General features: G+C 36.0%; 1 long non-coding RNA gene across 3 annotated transcripts in view; it reads left to right on the top strand.

Annotated features, from left to right (window-relative positions):
* The window catches only part of LOC136039923 (uncharacterized), a 148,852-nt gene that overhangs the window by 78,482 nt on the left and 52,873 nt on the right, over positions 1 to 17,497 (top strand). For 2 of the 3 annotated variants that reach the window (XR_010620589.1, XR_010620587.1), the window contains one exon: positions 13,649 to 15,040. The exons of the other annotated variant lie outside the window; for it this stretch is intronic. This is a non-coding gene — a long non-coding RNA (uncharacterized LOC136039923). Of the gene's footprint in view, positions 1 to 13,648; positions 15,041 to 17,497 lie in introns of those variants that run through there. 3 annotated transcript variants of the gene reach the window in all.

Raw genomic sequence — 17,497 nt, 5'->3', positions numbered from 1 at the left:
TATGTTGATTTCTTTCCTTGTGAAACTCATTTTATTCAAGGAACTTATAGTAGGTTATGTTAGGTCTGGGGGAATGTTCCATGCGCGGCGGAGCCTATCCCTAACCTATGCATGCTAGTTTAGGTCAATTGAGGCTAGATGACACGTCCAAGAACAAAAATAAGCACGTAACAAGATTTTTGAACAAAATCAGTTTCACGAGGAAAAAAAAATCAATGTACAACTTTCACGAAAAAACCAATGAACATGTAACAAGTTTTACGAGCAAAATCTTTCTCTTCGTGAAATTTTACATTGATTTTTTCCCTGTGATACTGATTTTGTTCATGGAACTTGCTGTGTGCTGATTTTTGTCCGTTGAGCTTGTTGTGCCGTCATTACGTAACACCCACGTGTGCCCCCTCCGTCATTGCGTAACACCCTCGCTAACCCTCGCTTAAACCCATCTTGGAATCACTACTGTAGTTGTATTAATGTTTTTGTTGATAAGTCTTATCAGATTGAAAATGGAAAATAATCAAGATCACACGAAAAAAAGTAATAGAAGTAGGTTGATTTGAGTGATACTAATTCTTGAAAACCTCAACAACTTTTGATCCCTCCAGTTTAGAATTATAAAAGAGTAGAACCATAAAATATATTTAGTATTCAGGCTTTGGAAGGTTTAATGAGTGTTGGATTATTTTGAATTCTTCCAGTTTTTTAGCACAATTATTATTTAAACAATCCAGATAAAATTAATTTCTTAAATCTGATGCTTCAAGAATTTTCTTAGTTATTCAGGGCTTCCTGAGCTCATCTTTATGTGTGTTCAAAAATTTCCCTTGGCAAGTTTTACCATATATTGGCTGTATGATTCCCGTGATGCGATCAAATGCACCAGAAGCGTCATCTTTCATGTCTAAAATTTTACTAAAATCATTTCTGCTAAAATCTTCACCAAACCTACGTAAATTCTCTTTTTTTAACGACCAAGTCTTCACTTTTTTAATCCATTTCTTTTTATTCGTCTACCGTTGCGAAAACTAGGAAATGGTCCGAATAAGGGTATTAAACAACATCAACATAACTACGGCCCAAACACTTAGAAACAACAAAAGTATTATCTATGAGAGTGGCTGAATTATCCGTAACAAGTGTTGGAACACTCACAAGGGGAACAAATATCATGAGCAGCCATCAAATTAAAATAATTAAGATTCACGCCATTAAATGAAAGCAGATCATAGTTAAAACCACCCATACAAACAAAATCATGACCTCTTCGAGACACCGCATGTGCAAGTTATTCAAACCCACGCTCAAATTCTTCCCAGTTAGCACTCGGAGGCCTATACACAACACTAATCAAAAGCTTCCTACTTTCCAAATCTCATTCCGGACTAAAACTTCAAACTTACCCTCTATGCAAACACCAATATCATTTCTTACTTTGTATGACAACGACTTCGAAATCAAACATGCAATTCCCCCTCTATGAAGTGATGTCTGGTTTTTAATCTCTAAAGTATAGTCTGGGAGAGAATACAACGAGAGAGAGTGTTCTTGACTTAAAAAAAATCACCAATACTAATAAAACTTTATTTTCCTTGAGAATCAGAGAGAAATTGCAGCACATCCTCATTACCACTACTAAGGTGACAATTCCAGGCTCATAAACCCAACGAATCAGCTTCCCCGGGGTTTAACTGCGGACTTTGAACATAAGTACAATTTTTTAACTGTTAAAGTCTTGGTTCATACACGGTTCAAGATCTGTTGCTTTTAGTGTCGACAAAACCTCTTCTAAACGAAAAGTTCGGCTCATTAAACAATCAAGCATAAACGCAGTAACAATAAATGAGTACACAAACCAAACAAATATCTCTAAATGAAATGAAAAAATGTAAGAAAAAACGCAAGACTGAGAATCAACAAGTTTTGAGAATAATAATGAAAATAATACAAATAGTGAAAACAAATCTTTTTAAATGAGAAGCGAAAATCTAAGAAAAAAACTGGAAGACTGAGAATTGACAATTTCTGAGAACAATAATGAAAACAACCAAGTCTGCGAAAAAGTAGTAAGAAAAAAGGTGAAAAAAGCTATACAAGAGAAATAAAAAAACGATGAGAAACAGCACAAACACTATTTGAAATGCATTCACCAAGGTATCTTATTTTCTCTTCAGACGGTTCAACTGGCGACTTTATTAGTATGTTGCCGCGGTCAGTCCATACATGTTTGACGCCTAACTGATTCCTTGCGGAATGTAGCAAATCACGACATCGCTTTGTAAAGGATTCTGACACAAAAATGCCGGAACAAGCTAGTTTATACTTACGTGAGAAAACTTTTCAAGCAACTTCTTTGCTAGCAAATCACACTAGTACTAGAGCAACTTTGTCACTGGCAGTATGAGGCCCACTCATTCTAAATCGGAAAATATTTTATAACTCACGAGAAGATATACCAGCAATGCCATCTGTGTCGTTAGGACATTGTGCGAAGTCGTTTAAAGGTCAACTCCTAGCATTTGTTTCAGGACGTTGAAAGCAAGTCTGTTCAAAATATTTTCTTGATTCATATCTTCAAGCTTGACTTCAATTTTTTCAGTTCGATTCTCCATATTAAAGGTTTGTATTCTATACACTTTCAGCTGTCGTTCAATACGGTCTAAAAATGGGATTCAACTTCAGCAAGATACAATGGTACAACTCATTAATTATAGTACAAGCAGAGTCTTTAAGACCAGATCGTGCTCTCGCGCCACACTGACGAGAAACCTGAACGAGATATCTCTGAAACTATAGATTCTTTAGTTTTCTCTAACTTCTGTTCTTTAGCGAAAATTCGTACAAATCAAGCAGAGTGTGAAACAGGTAATGCGGCAGGTTCATCGGATAGGATTAGTGTAGAAAATGCTTTTGAAATCGACCTGTAAATCTCGGAAAATGCTCAAGTTCATCAATGCGAGTTTACTTCGCAGTTTAGTAGAAGCTTCTTAAACTTTTTTTTCATACGTTACAAGATTACTCTCAGAAACAATTTGCTTGTTAAGACCCCGTAGCAGAAGATTAAATAGTTTTGTCGCTTTCCATCATGTTTTGTAATTCTTAGAATTTGTAGAGGCCATAGTGGATAGCCTGCAGATTTCGCCGGTACTAATTTGAACTGCTTGCATGACGGTATGATTAGCGTGAGAAGAAGAAAAACGAAAGAAAACCAAAAAAATGAGATTTATCTTAAAGTTGGCAGGCCCAATTCTTGACGTTGGCAATCACAATTCTTTCAAGGTGACCCAGTGGATCATGGAGGCCTGGAGCGTATTTCTCCAATATTTTCTTGCATCCAAAACAGTATAGCGTACGATAATTAACAAAATAAACAAAGCTAGTCTTTTCCACCCAATTTCACAGCAAATCCTTTGTTCACTTGGCACAAAGCCACACACAGGTAAATCAGTTTTCATGCGAGTGACATATTAAATATGATTCAATCTTTACACTTCAAGAACAAAGTAATATTCTGAAAAGGTTGTTTTTTTTTTGTTCGTCCGCACTGAATGGAAGCTAGTTAAACACTTTATCTGCCAAGAAAGCCCTGATCCTGGAGAGAGAAAAAAGTCAGAGAAGTGAAAAGGCTAAAAAGCCAAAGGTATGTTTTTCGTAGCTGGAGTGACGATTCTGACGTAGATGAGCCTGTATAGCCTACAACATCTCTTCAGACCCCACTATGGAAGTTGAAGACGCAGCTTCTAATTTGACACTGATAAAGTCAAGGCTGGTGATTACATTCTGGTTGAGCAGACGAGAAAGAAAGGGAGTCCTGTTCACTATATTAGTATTATCAAAGAAATAGAAACTGAACAACTTAAAGTCCACTTTCTGAAGGAGACTAGAGTAAGAGACTTTGCACTAAGTGACAAGACGGTTAGTGTCTTAAAGACAGAAGTTGGGAAGAAGCTGCAACCAATGACAGGTTAAATATTAAGAATAGCAAAACGGCTTACTTGATCAGTCAATTTATAATTTGAAATTAATGCTCTTTAGCTGTTTTTTATCCTTATTGAAATTGATTCTGTAGTTTCTTTATGCTGGCCATATTCTTTCGTAATTTTATAGCCGACAAGCAAGTTTTGATTTTTCCTATTCACTTTTCTATTTTTTCGTCAATTGGCCGAACGTAAGCCAGGAATGGCTGAACCAGAACCGGGGTTGCCCAGGTTTGGTACTTTGGACTGATTGGACAGAGGGGAATCTTGGAGGAAAAGTGGTGGAGTATCTCTAAGTGTCTTTTTCCAGGACGATGTTGAATGAGTGACCTTTGCTTTGGCATACTCAGCAACGTCTAATCGCTTGAATTGATTGCTGGAAAATCAAAAAACTCAAAACCTGCCGATCGTGGGTCATTCTCATATCTATGTATCGGACCAAAGATCAATATTGAGTATCGAAACGTAAATGTCAAAATCGAAAATGATATTTTGGAATTTATGTTTATTTACAGCTTTTTCAACCATCTACCAGAGAACACCCAACAGAAAAATACCAACATTCAAAAAGTGTCTTTAATATCTAGTTTAAATTGGAAGATTTAGGGAGACAGGTGTCCGCTCCCTCCCTTCCCTCCACCCATGAATAACTATTATCTTGATTAATCTTAATGCTAAAATGTTATTTTGAAAACGAATTCGTAGGACTTTTTATAAAGAGCCTGAAATCCCTTAAAAATAGCATCGAAAAAAAACTGAAACTGCACTATTAGAGTAAACATTGCCGAAAACCTTGCATAGAGAGCTTAAATCCCCCCCTCCCCTCCACCTTGAACAAAAAGAAACGTCGCTTTTTCCCTTTAGCAGCATTGGCATGTGTTCTTTTTTCTGCTGCAACTTGTTTTCTTCGTCACTAGCGATGCACTGTAGCATCATAGAAAGCTGTTTAAGGGCTTCTTTTAAAGCTATGTCTTATATTGTCAGTGCCATCATAAGGTGCCATATGACACTAGAAAAGAATTTTTCCATTTTTTAATGAAGATATCAAAAAGGACTTTTTTCAAAGGAAAGACCCCATAATCTTTTGAAATCTTACAGAAGACTTTTCAAAATCTAGGCTGGGACATAACTAAGGAGGAACAGGCCTCCCTCTCTCTTCCTCTCAAAGGCCACCAAATCAGCAGAAATAGCACACAAACAAGACTGTAGAGCAATATTTGAATGCTCAGTTCAAAACTGTTGGTTATTTAGGCGTACTTTTTCGTCAGCGTGCAATTGAATTCTAATACTAAACATTACGATAAAAACTTTGCTATCACTGTTTAAATAAAGGTTTTCCTCCCATATTTGGTCTTTGGTAATTTATACATATTTACGTAAGAAAAAACCTTTGAAAGAAACAGGATAATAAATAAAACTTCCTTATCAATCTGAGTCTAAGTAATTTTTTGACAGGAGAATAAAAAAATTGTTCATAAAAATTTATCTTGTTAAACTTTTTACTTTTTCCTATAGTGCATTGTTTTGCTTGACGACTCACTGAGCTTCATTTGGGAGCTGCCCAAGTTCAAGACCTGTCAGTTTAGCAGTACTGGATGAAGATATATAGTCTGAAGGCTCACAGTGGCAAAATCAAGTACCCGGAATTGCAGAAGTACATATCACTGATATTCTCTTTACCTTTCAGCAATGTACCAGCTGAGCATTCGTTTTATCTCCTGACATTGATCAAAACAGACATCCAAAATAGTATTGAGAATGTCACACTAGACTCACTTATTCCAATCAATTACTGGTTGAAGAAGAGCTAAGAGCTCATATGGCTCTTGTAACGAGACCGAACGAGCCAAGAGCTCATATGGTATGAACTCTAGCAAAATTCTAAGAATCAATATATTGATTTAAAAGGAAAATCAGAGGCTTAATGCCGGTCAGGATTTATAATAAGGGCTCTGAGTCACAAGATTCTTCTAAATATCAAAATTCATTAAGATCCGATCACCCGCTCGTAAGTTATAGATACCTAATTTTTTCTAAAAACATGAAATGTCAATGGACATGAAAATGTACATTGGTACTTTTGTCAGTAAACGTTAAGAAGCAAACACGGAGGTTGAAAAATAAATCTATAAGCTCACTTGAAATTCAGCATTCAGTAAAATATACGAGAGTGTACGCTATAGGAATAGATATGACGTTGTAACCAACCCAAAAGAATGTTTTCGAATCATTGCCAATCTCAACTTAACATCATTCACCATCATAGACCCTAATATGGTCCTTTTGCAAAGCAAAAAAAGAAATGTCATTTCAAAAGAAAATATTACTGCTGGTAGCTCAATTACAGAAATCTTCAAAAACTCGCGTTGTTACTCTTTTAAAATGTGTGTAAGCTCCAATGGCTGAGGGAGGCGGAAGTTCAAGTTTATTTTGCAGACAATCCCGACCGGATCTGGTGACATTTGGGGGGGTTTGGGGGGACCTAAAATCTTGGAAAACGCTATGAGTGGATGGATTGGGATGAAACATGGTGGGAAAAATAAGCAGAAGTCCTAGATACGTGATTGATATAACCGGAACAGATCTGCTCTATTTGGGGGAGTTGGGGGGGGAGGTTTAATCCTAAAAAATAGAAAATGTGCTATTTTTAACTTACGAAGGAGTGATCAGATCTTAATGAAATTTTATATTTAGAAAGACCTCGTAACTCAGATCTCTTATTTTAAATCCCGACCGGATCCAGAGTCATAGGGGTGGGAGTTGGGGGAACCGGAAATCTTGGAAAACACTTGAAGCGGAGAGATCAGAATGAAACTTGATGTGAAGAATCGAAACAAGTCCAAGATACGTGACTGACATAACCGGACCGGATCCTCCCCGAATCCAGTGAAATAGGGAGGGGGACCTAAGATCTTGGAAAACACTTAGGGTGGAGGGATCGGGATGAAACCTGGTGAAAACACAAGCAGGAGTCCTAGATATGTGATTGAAATAACTGGAACGAATCCGCTCTATTTGGGGGAGTTGGGGGGAGGGTTAATGGTGAAAGATTAGAAAAAATTTGGTATTTTTAACTTACGAAGGAATGATCGGATCTTAATGAAATTTCATATTTAGAAGGACCTCATAACACAGATCTCTTATTTTAAATCCCGACCGGATCCAGTGTCATTGGGGGGGGGGGGGTTGGCGGAAATCTTGGAAAACACTTAAAGCGGAGAGATTAGGATGAAACTTGGTGGGAAGAATAAAAACATGTCCAAGATACGTGACTGACATAACCGGACCGGATTCGCTCTCTTTGGTGGAGTTGGGGGGGGGGGGAGTAAATCGGAAAAATTAGAGAAAACGAGGTATTTGCAACTTACGAATGGGTGATCAGATACTAATGAAATTTGATATTTAGAAGGATATTGTGCTTTAGAACTCTTATTTTACATCCCGACCTGATCCGGGGACATCGGGGGGATTTGAAGAGGGAAACTGGAATTTTTGGAAAACGTGAAAATTGAGGTATCTTTATCTTCCGAATGGGTGATCGGATCTTAATAAAACTTGATATATAAAAGGATCTTATGTCTCAGATGCTTAATTTTCAATTTGAATCTAATCCGGGGACATAGGGGGCTAGAGAGGGGAAACAGAAATCTTGGAAAATGCTTAGAGTAGAGAGATCGGGATGAAACTTAATGGGAAGAATAATCACAAGTTATAGATACGTGATTGACATAATTGGAAGGATCTGTTCTCTTTGGATGAGCTGGGGGCTTTTGATTTGAAAAAATTAGAAAAATTGAGGCATTTTAACTTAAGAACGGGTGACCAGATCTTAATGAAATTTGATATTTAGAAGGAACTCATGTGTCAGAGCTCTTATTTCAAATCCGGACCAAATCTGTTGACATTGGGGGGTGGAGTGGGGGGTAGTTGGAGGTGGAAACCGAAAATCTTGGAAAACGCTTAGAGTGGAGAAATAGGGATGAAACTTGGTGGGTAGAATAAGCAAATGTCGCAGATACGTGATTGACGTAACCGTACTGTATCTGCTCTGTTTGGGGGAGCTAGGGGGTGGAGTTTAGTGATTTGGCGAGTTTGGTGCTTCTGGACGTGCTAGAACGATGAAAATCGATAGGCGTGTCAGGGAGCTGTGCAAATTGACTTGATAAAGTCGTTTTCCCCGATTAGATCATCTGGGGGGCTGAAGGGAGAGGAAAATTAGAAAAAATGGGGGATTTATAAATTACGAGTGGGTGATCAGATCTTAATGAATTTTGATATTTAGAAGGACCTCGTCACTCAGAGCTCTTATTTTAAATCCTTACCGACATTAAGCCTCTGATTTTCCTTTTAAATCAATCTATTGATTCTTAGAATTTTGCTAGAGCTCATACTATATGAGCTCTTGGCTGTTGGCTCTTCCAGCCTCGTTACAAGTGCCATATGAGCTCTTAGCTCTTGTTCAACCAGTAATTGATTCGAATAAGTGAGACTATTGTGACATTCTCGATACTATTTCGGATGTCTATTTTGATCAATTTCATGAGATTAAACGAATGCTCGGATGGTACATTGCTCGGAGGCAAAGAGAAGATCAGTGATATGCACTTGGGTACTTGATTTTGCCTCTGTGAGCCTTCAGACTATATATCTTCATCCAGTACTGTTAAACTGTCAGGTCCTGAACTTGGGCAGCTCCCAAATGAAGCACAGTGACATCAGTCATTGCCTGTGATCTCTCTTCTATGTCCGTTTTCTATAGCCAACACTTTGCTCTTAGAACAGGAAATCTCGCAAACAGTAGCCTTAGAGATTTTGGCTAAAAATTTCTTGCATTCCTTGGCTCTACCAGAGCAAAAATTTCATAAATTTCGTCTTCGAGCTTGAAATGGTCATGGAACTGCTTGACTAGGATTAAATAGTATCTTCGACAAGACTGGTAGAAGAGATCATTATTATCAATTGGCTCTTGAGCATCTACAATTTCTTGCACTGAATCGGTTACAACTATTCCCACATGTTTGGTCTAAAGGCAGGTACTCTTGAAAGATAAAGATCCATTTCAGAAAACACACCAACACTGCGAATACAGTCCAGTTTCATGAAGTTAGATGTAATATCATTCACAAGTTTGTAGACACTTGCCTTTAGGGAGGGAAGAACTGGAATCTCAGATTGAAAAACTGTGTTAAATTCGTTGGAAGGGCTGAAAGAGTAGTCCATGAATTCAAGGTACTGGTTTGTCAACTTGCTTTGTAATGTTGACAAGATAAGGTCATTGGATGCACTTGTATCATCAAACATGGTTTCTGTAAAATACTGAGTTAGAGCAACCCAATGCTCGATAAGCCTCTTTATGCAGGCCTGAAGGGACAACCAACGCGTCTGTCGTGGTGTAAAAATTGAGAGTACTTTGCATTGAAAGAACTTCTGAAATTCAGTACACTTGTCTTGCCTGGAAGTGCCTCTGGAAAAGTGGGCATAGATATTTGGTGCCAAGTCTTCTAGTGTCTTGGGAAGTGACAAGCATGCATAGGATGAACACAAGTGAATGAGAAGGCATGAGCATTTCCCATTCATGACATGGGGCTCCATGGTTTGCATTAGCATTGAAGCAGATCTATTGACTTCAAGCATGTTTTGATTAGTGTCCGCACAAAATCCAACAATATTTTGTGAGAGAATCGAGTTTTTTTTTCAATGACTTGTTTGATGCGGGTAGTCAGACCCTGAGTCGATCTATCACTTCACTTAACCATGTCCTATACTTCGACATTAATTTTTAGGTCTTTCTCACTAAAAAATAATACTATGATAGCTAGTTTCTTGTCAACAATACAATCAGTGGTCTTATCAATTATAACCAAGAAAAAGTAGCTTTGAGGAACTCAACTAACTGGTTGTGTTATCAAAAGAAATTTCTGTTGCAAAATGTTTGTAGCTTTCTGATTACCGAGAGTGACTCGTGTTGTAGCCTGGTCTTTTGGAAATAATTTTCTTAAGAGAGGGATCAAGCTGTCTGCAAGATGTAATGGCAGATTATGTTCTGTCAAACATTTGCAGATGCGCTGTTCAATTTCTTTGGAATTCCTGCCTACAGTCAAAAGTTTTTCGATGCTGCCAACGCCAGCCTTCCTCTCAATTTCATTGCTTGCTTTTATATGCTGCATGGTCAGAGAATGCCTAGTCATCTCTGATTTCCTACAATATTCATCTTTCACACAAAACCTACAGTGTGGTACATAAGTATTTTATTTGACTTGTTTCTTCTTTTGGGAATTCTTAAAATCCTTATTTTACCCTAGATTTCCCTGAAAATCCCTACTTTACCCCAGATTTCCCTTTATCCCTAAATTCAAAATAAGTGTCCCTAAAAGAAGTGAATTCTACCTAAAACAGGGTAATCTCCCTAGAAGTGGAAGCCCTGGGCTGCAGGTTCAATCACCATATCAGGTACTTTTTTATTGCAGTTAATAAGTTCTTGGAATATATGAAAAAAAGTTACTTACAATCTTATTATTTTAAAAAAATCTCTCTTGGGCTTTGAAGAAGACAAAGGAAATAAAAAGAAAACGTTTATGTTTTCTTTCACTATTCAAGGAATGAGAATATTTAATATAACTTAAGAAAAATGAAAATAAAATAAATGAAAATTAAAAATAAAACAGTATTTAGGGTGGCCTGGAAAGATGCCAAACAGAGTGCTATTGCCTTGTCAACTATGCGTGTTGTCCCATTGGTTCACATAAAGTTAGTTCTCTTATCAAGTACATGAAGCACGATGGAAATATACTGTTATGGGAAATTAAAATTTAATGTTGCATTTTGGCAGGGAAATCACTGTAATGATAACACGAATTTCTGGAAAAATGTATTAGCTATACTTCAAAAACTCTTTTAATATCCTCCAGTTTCCAAATTTCTCTATGTATTTATCATGGAACAATATTTCTTAAATAATTATATTTTATCATTAGTATCAAAGATGTCAATTATAATATACCTTCTTCATACGACAAGATTACACGCTTTTAAAGCAAGAACTTTAAGGGATTTGCGAAGTAGAACATATATTTAGTTTTCTACTTTTACAAAAACTCATCTAAACTTCTTTATTTTCTTCGTCTAAGTGACAAAAAACTTTTGTTGTTAGGTTTAATGTATATATCTCAGAAATCTAAACACGGATAGAATTAATGTAAAACAGTGAAGTTTCCCTGATAAAGTAAATAGTGAAGTTGAAACCTTGAAAGGAATAAAAATCATTGTTTTGCAGTTAATATATCAGCAAAACTGTTTCAAATACTGACTTAAATTTCCTTAAATTTGAAGAGATCAGAAAAACTAGTGCGTTAGTGAAAACTAGGGGAGTTTTTGTTTAAAAAATTAAAGGTACATGCTAAAATATTACCTGCTTTGATTTTGTGGCCGCTGAAGGACTACTGGGAGTGACAGCCATATAAGTTAGTCCTTTCTTTACTACGGGCTATTTGAGGACTTTCTTCTCGTAATCCTGTTTCGTTTTGCCCGTTTTTGTGTTTTAGTAAACACTATTTTTTTTCAGAATTCTTCAAATATAGGAAGATGCCACGGGTGAGTTAACTTGAACCAATTTTGTAGGTATAAGTTGTATACACTGTGAAACAATAATTTTTGTTGAAACCCTCTAACTTCCATCAGAATTTTTTTTTCCAATTTATCCTTTCATATGCTGGTTAGGTAAGATTTGTTTGACATGAATAATCTGTTTGGATAAGGAACAAACTTGAAGAAAAGAGCAAAAAAGAGAAGAAACTTAACTGCTATAATTCTAAAGATATTTGCTCATATCTAAGCTCCGTTTTCGCATCAGCTCTCCATTTTATGTTATTGAAAAACCCCCTCCTCCCTTTTTGAAAAAAACTTGTCATTACTTAAAAATCAATTCCACATCATTTTACTGGATAAGAAAATTGATCAGGTCGAATCTCCATTTTAACTTCCGTTTTCTGCTGGCTATAGAATAGCATAGGATAAAATTTATTCGCACTAAAAGCCCATAAGCCATGGCAAAATATAAAACAAAGAACAATAACACAGAAGTTACGCTAATTCTTACTTAATCCTACAGAAATCTAGCTCTCTGATTCATCGTGGGATGAAGGAATCGTATCAAACTTCTGACACCCCATAAAACACTCATCTACACACACTCTCACCGACCACTCAAAATCAAAATTCTCCCTACCAAACACTTCAAGTCTTCAATCACTCAGCCCCCCACAATCACACATCAAGTGACACACCCTCTCATTTAAATATTTACGCATAGGATAGAAATAAGCACCAACCTTTGACCTTCCTCCGATATACTTTCTTCTTTGGCCTAGTGGCAAACTATCAGCCCTCTTTTCAAACTAATGCTGAATTTCATTTTTATTCAAACCCACACTATAAATAAAACGTCACCCAAATCTTCACCCTTTGACTGACAATAAAGACCAAGTGAATTTGAAAGTGAGCGCTTGGCCTGCCATGCCTATAATTCTTGGTCCTGTAAAAATCCTTTAGACTAATACACTTGTTTGGCTCCTCATATCCGCCAGCCCTAAGCTATCCCCCCACATATGATCAATCCGCAATCATCTAACATACTCTTAACTTGGTATGGTCATCCCTTACCTAAGCTGTACTCCAACATTTCTAAATAAGCAGTATTCATCAACCGCTCCCTAGGCATCACTAAAGAAATTTCTCAATGCCGAACCATGTTAATTAGCCTACGCTTTCTAAAAATAAACAACCTAAATCACCTCTAACTACCAAACTATTTGCATACATAATTGTCCCTAGTCATCTCTTATCCTAACTGTACTATTTTTAGCCTATTTGGCTTTGCATAACCTCATTTCTCAGATCTATAGTGCATTACACCTAAAATTTTAAACCTGAAAACTACTTTAATCTTCTTAATATCCCTAAGCTGGCTTCTTTATACCATATTACAACACACCTTGGCTTTTTCAATCCTACTTTCTATATGCTACTAAATAAATTTCATTTCGCCTTAAACTTAACTCCTAAATATTATCATTCCTCAACTAACCTAACCCTTCTGCACTTAAACTAAGTTTAAAATGCATTCATAAATTTTATAAGAGATATCAATCATATTTCTAGTTTAATTTTAGTTTATTTCTAGTTTTGGATTAAAACTATTAGTGTCTCCTAATGCCTATTAATAATATAGGTTGGGGCCTTACTTGTAACTATGATTGCTACTTGTAAAATTTCCAGTTCATATGGGGCCAATTAAATGAGATCGCTCTGTTTAAACGGTGAAATCTATAACCTAAGACTATGACTACTACTAAGGCCCATGTAAAATTTGATTAAAGATTTTTTTCCACTGTCTGATTGTTGACTAACAGTGTTAAGTATCAACTAATAGCTCGTAAAATGGGAATTATGTGCTAAAAACAGCAATAATGATAACTAAATTTTCATATTTACCAAACTTTTTGCTGGTTTACACTTAACGTTAAAAATTCTGCTTTATTTAAATTACTTAACTCAATGCTGTCAATAAAAACGTTAGTTATTTACACCCAAGTGGTTAAATTTCTAGTTTAATTTTTAAGCTTTCAATCTTGCTTCGAATTTTATTCTGGATTCAACGACCCTTTTTTCTTCTTTAGTCCTGCCTCTAACTAGCAAAAAATAGCTGATATATTGCCCTTGGTTCCTACCACCATGGCACAGTTAAAGATTAGGACAAAACAAACGTCTTTGGTACTAAACAACATATTAACTTCAGCAAAGAGAGTACGATACCTTATGCAGCGATGGCGCGAAGAATGTGCCACTGCCACTGTGCTTTAGCTCAGCTTTGATCGGTAAGCCCGTTTTTAATGAGTTCCTAGGGAAAGTTACCTAATAGCTTGTAACGTGGAAAATGTAGATTTTTCTTTATTTGTATAGTAAAATGAGCTCTTTTTGCTTTATTTGGGAATTTGTAAGCACTGCTAGGTAATGGTTCATAACTGAAACTGTTTTCATTTGCTTATCATGATAGCCTTTGGCTGAGATAGCAAAAGCTTATCAAGTTGTGATATAGCGTATTATGAATGGAGAATAAATTAAGCGTGTATTTATTTCCGTTGCTATGCTTAGAAAGTCATGTTGCCGTGAAACTTTTGATCAAGTTCTGCCTGTAATATCCTTATGGGTAACGATTAATCCGTATGATCTATTGACTAAGTAAGCTATAGAATAATCTAAAGCCTTAAAAAGGGCACTATGACTTTTAATTTCCGTTCGAATGAGCCCTTTCCCGATGTTATTGAGCCATGGGGTCGATAGGATCACCCGTGGGTAAAGCAATAAAAACAAATAAATAAACACGCATTAGTGATCTTTCTTCTGGCACAAAATACAAAATTCCACATTTTGCAGATAGGAGCTAGGAACCTCTACAGTAGGGTTCTCTGATATGCTGAACCTTATTGTGTGATTTTCAAGACTCTATGACTTATGTGGGATGTTTCCCCCTTTTCAAAAATAAGCCATATTTTCTCAGGCTCGTAACCTTTGATAGACAGAACTAAATTTTCTGAAACTTATATATTTGAAATCATCATAATAAGCCAATTCTTTTGATATACCTATTGGTATCAAAATTTTGCTTTTTAGAGTTTCGGTTACTATTGAGCCAGGTTGCTCTTTACTTACAGCTCGTTACCACGAACTGTTTGACAAGACATGCTAGTTTTCGGGTGTGGGAAGTTTTACCTCAGGCTGTTTCGACAGCAGATGAGCTGCATGAAAACCAAAGTGAACCGAAAGGACATTGTTTTTCTGCATAGGAATTTTCAGTCCCTGGTTGCAGAATTCTCTCTCGAACGATTATGATGCTTTTTTGCGTTTTTTAGGAATGGGACGTGGAGAAAGAATAGCTAAATGTTTTTGTGTGTTCGACACCCAACTATGTCGTGAGTATTTATAACATATTAAACTATTTTATTTATATTACTTCTTTTCTGGGGAAGGATGACTGGTATTGAGTGCATATATAGGGTTTTGTAAAGGTATTGTTTACTCCTACAAGTCTATAAGCCTGGGGTTCGTTGCCAAATGTTTTATTTTTGCTAAATGTTTTATTTTAATAAAACCCCTTTTTCCATGCACAAAATAAGTAAATAAAATAAAGCAGACAGAATAATACTAGTATTTAAAATTGATGACATAATACACATGCAAATTAAAGAAAACTATTATTAAAGAAAACTATATTAAAAATTTTAATTTAATTAGTTTAATTAGTTTATTAATTTAATTAGTTTAAGCATTAAGGTATCTTACTGCTTTTATTAGTCAGGGTTTATAAAATGGCAATGAAGTTGGTGCATTTTTGTTTTTTTTTGTTTTGGGAAATCATTTGGCATGGTTAACCATGGCTTCCTTTTACTTAAGCCTCTCGTGTATGGAATTTGTCGGAAGGATTTTCCGCTTTGAATGCAATTACCCAATCGGGGTCAATACGTAAAGCTGTATAATCATGTATCAGATATTGTTATACATTGCTTGGAGCTCCACAGGGTTCAGTTATGAAAACTTTACTTTTTAATGAATAAATGACTCAAATCAACCAATTTCAGGTAAAAATTTTCTAGTTATCAACATGAAAATGGAAAACAGGCATATTTACATCCTTATTCGCAAATTGTACCTCAATTTTGGTCACAGGTAAGACTACAACTCTATTAGACGACAAGATTTATAAAGCTTTGGCTGAGTGTTATTACCTTCGACTTTAAACATTAATTAAATAAATAAAAAATATTTTTTTTTAGCTGAAAGTAAGGAGCGACATTAAAACTTAAAACGAACTGAAATTACTCGGTATATGAAATGGGTTGTCCCCTCCGCAATCCCTTCCTCTTTACGCTAAAGTTTTTAATTGTTTTAAAAAGTAGAATTGTGGCAAAGAGTCAAACTTTAGCGTAAAGAGCGAGGGATTGCGGAGGGGACAACCCATTTCATATACGGAGTAATTTCTGGTCGTTTTAAGTTTTAATGTCGCTCCTTACTTTCAGTTAAAAAAATTAGTTTTTTTTATTTAATTTCTGAAAGTTTTTGAATTAATGCATGTTTGATTTTGGCTCTCCAAACATAAATTATTAAAATGAAATTTGCATATTAATTCTTTTTTTTGGCTAAATGGCTTTCTGTTAGTTTTGATCAGACGATTTTGAGAAATAAGGGATGGGGAAGGAGGCCTAGCTGCCCTCCAATTTTTCGGTTACTTAAAAAGGGAACTAGAACTTTTAATTTTTAACGAACGTTTTTATTAGTAAAAAATATACGTAACTTCAGAATTAACTTACGTAACAAACTTTTATATTTTTATTATGTATATCAGGGGGTTTGTCCTCTCGTTAATACCTCTCTCTTTACACTAAATCTTAAGTTTTGTCCCAATTCTTTAAAAATGACCTCTTCAGAAAGGCCGTAGAATAAATAGTTGAAATTACTAAAAAAAACTTTAGCATAAAGAGCGAGGTATTTGTCTCCTCCTAGATACCTCGCTCTTCTCCGTTTGTTTAAGTTTTAATGCTACTCCTTACTTTCAATTGGAAATAAAACACTTTTTCATGTTTATTTTTTCATGTTTTTTTTATAGTAATGCTAGAAAATCCCGCGCCCTGTTCATTGAATTTCTCTTCCCCCATGACATATTCCTCCAAGAAAAGATCCTCCCACATAGGGCCCTCCCCTCAACCCCACTCCCAAACCAAAAAAGTCCCCCTGAAAACGTGTGTACACTTCCCAATAACTATTACTGTATGTAAATACTGGTCAAAGTTTGTAACTTGCAGCCCCTCCCCCAGGGGGAGTAAGTCATCCCCAAAGATATAGTTTTTATGGTTTTCGACTATGCGGAACAAAATAGCTATCTCAAAATTTTGATCCGTTGACTTTGTGAAAAAAAATAGCGTGGGAGGGGGCCTAAATGCCCTCCAATTTTTTGGTCACTTAAAAAGGGCACTACATTCTAGGACCACTTGGTCGATACGATGACCCCTGGGAAAAAAAAATAAACACGCACCCGTGATCTGTCTTCTGGTAAAAAATTCGAAATTCCACATTTGTATAGTTAGGTGCTTGAAATTTTTGCTATAGGGTTCTCTGATACGCTGAATGCGATGGTGTGATTTTCGTTAAGATTCCATGACTTTTAAGGGGTGTTTACCCCTCTTTTTCAAAATAAGGCAAATTTTCTCAGAATCGTACTTTTGATAACAATGACAAAATTCGATTCTTTTGATGTATCTTTTAGCATCAAAATTCCGTTTTTTATAGTTTCGTTTACTATTGAGCTGGGTCGCTCCTTACTACAGTTTGTTACCACGAACTGTTTGATAAGCCTGAACTTACAATTTTCTCCTTATCAATATGTTTTGCTCTCCGATCACAGGGATAATAGTTGGAAATGCCATGATACCAATATTCCTATCTGTAAATTATTTAGGTAATATGGTAGATGA

The sequence above is a fragment of the Artemia franciscana genome, chromosome 20 (assembly GCF_032884065.1).
Source record: "Artemia franciscana chromosome 20, ASM3288406v1, whole genome shotgun sequence".
In the NCBI taxonomy this organism is placed as follows: Eukaryota; Metazoa; Arthropoda; class Branchiopoda; order Anostraca; family Artemiidae; genus Artemia; species Artemia franciscana.
This window is presented reverse-complemented; position numbering and strand designations above follow the sequence as displayed.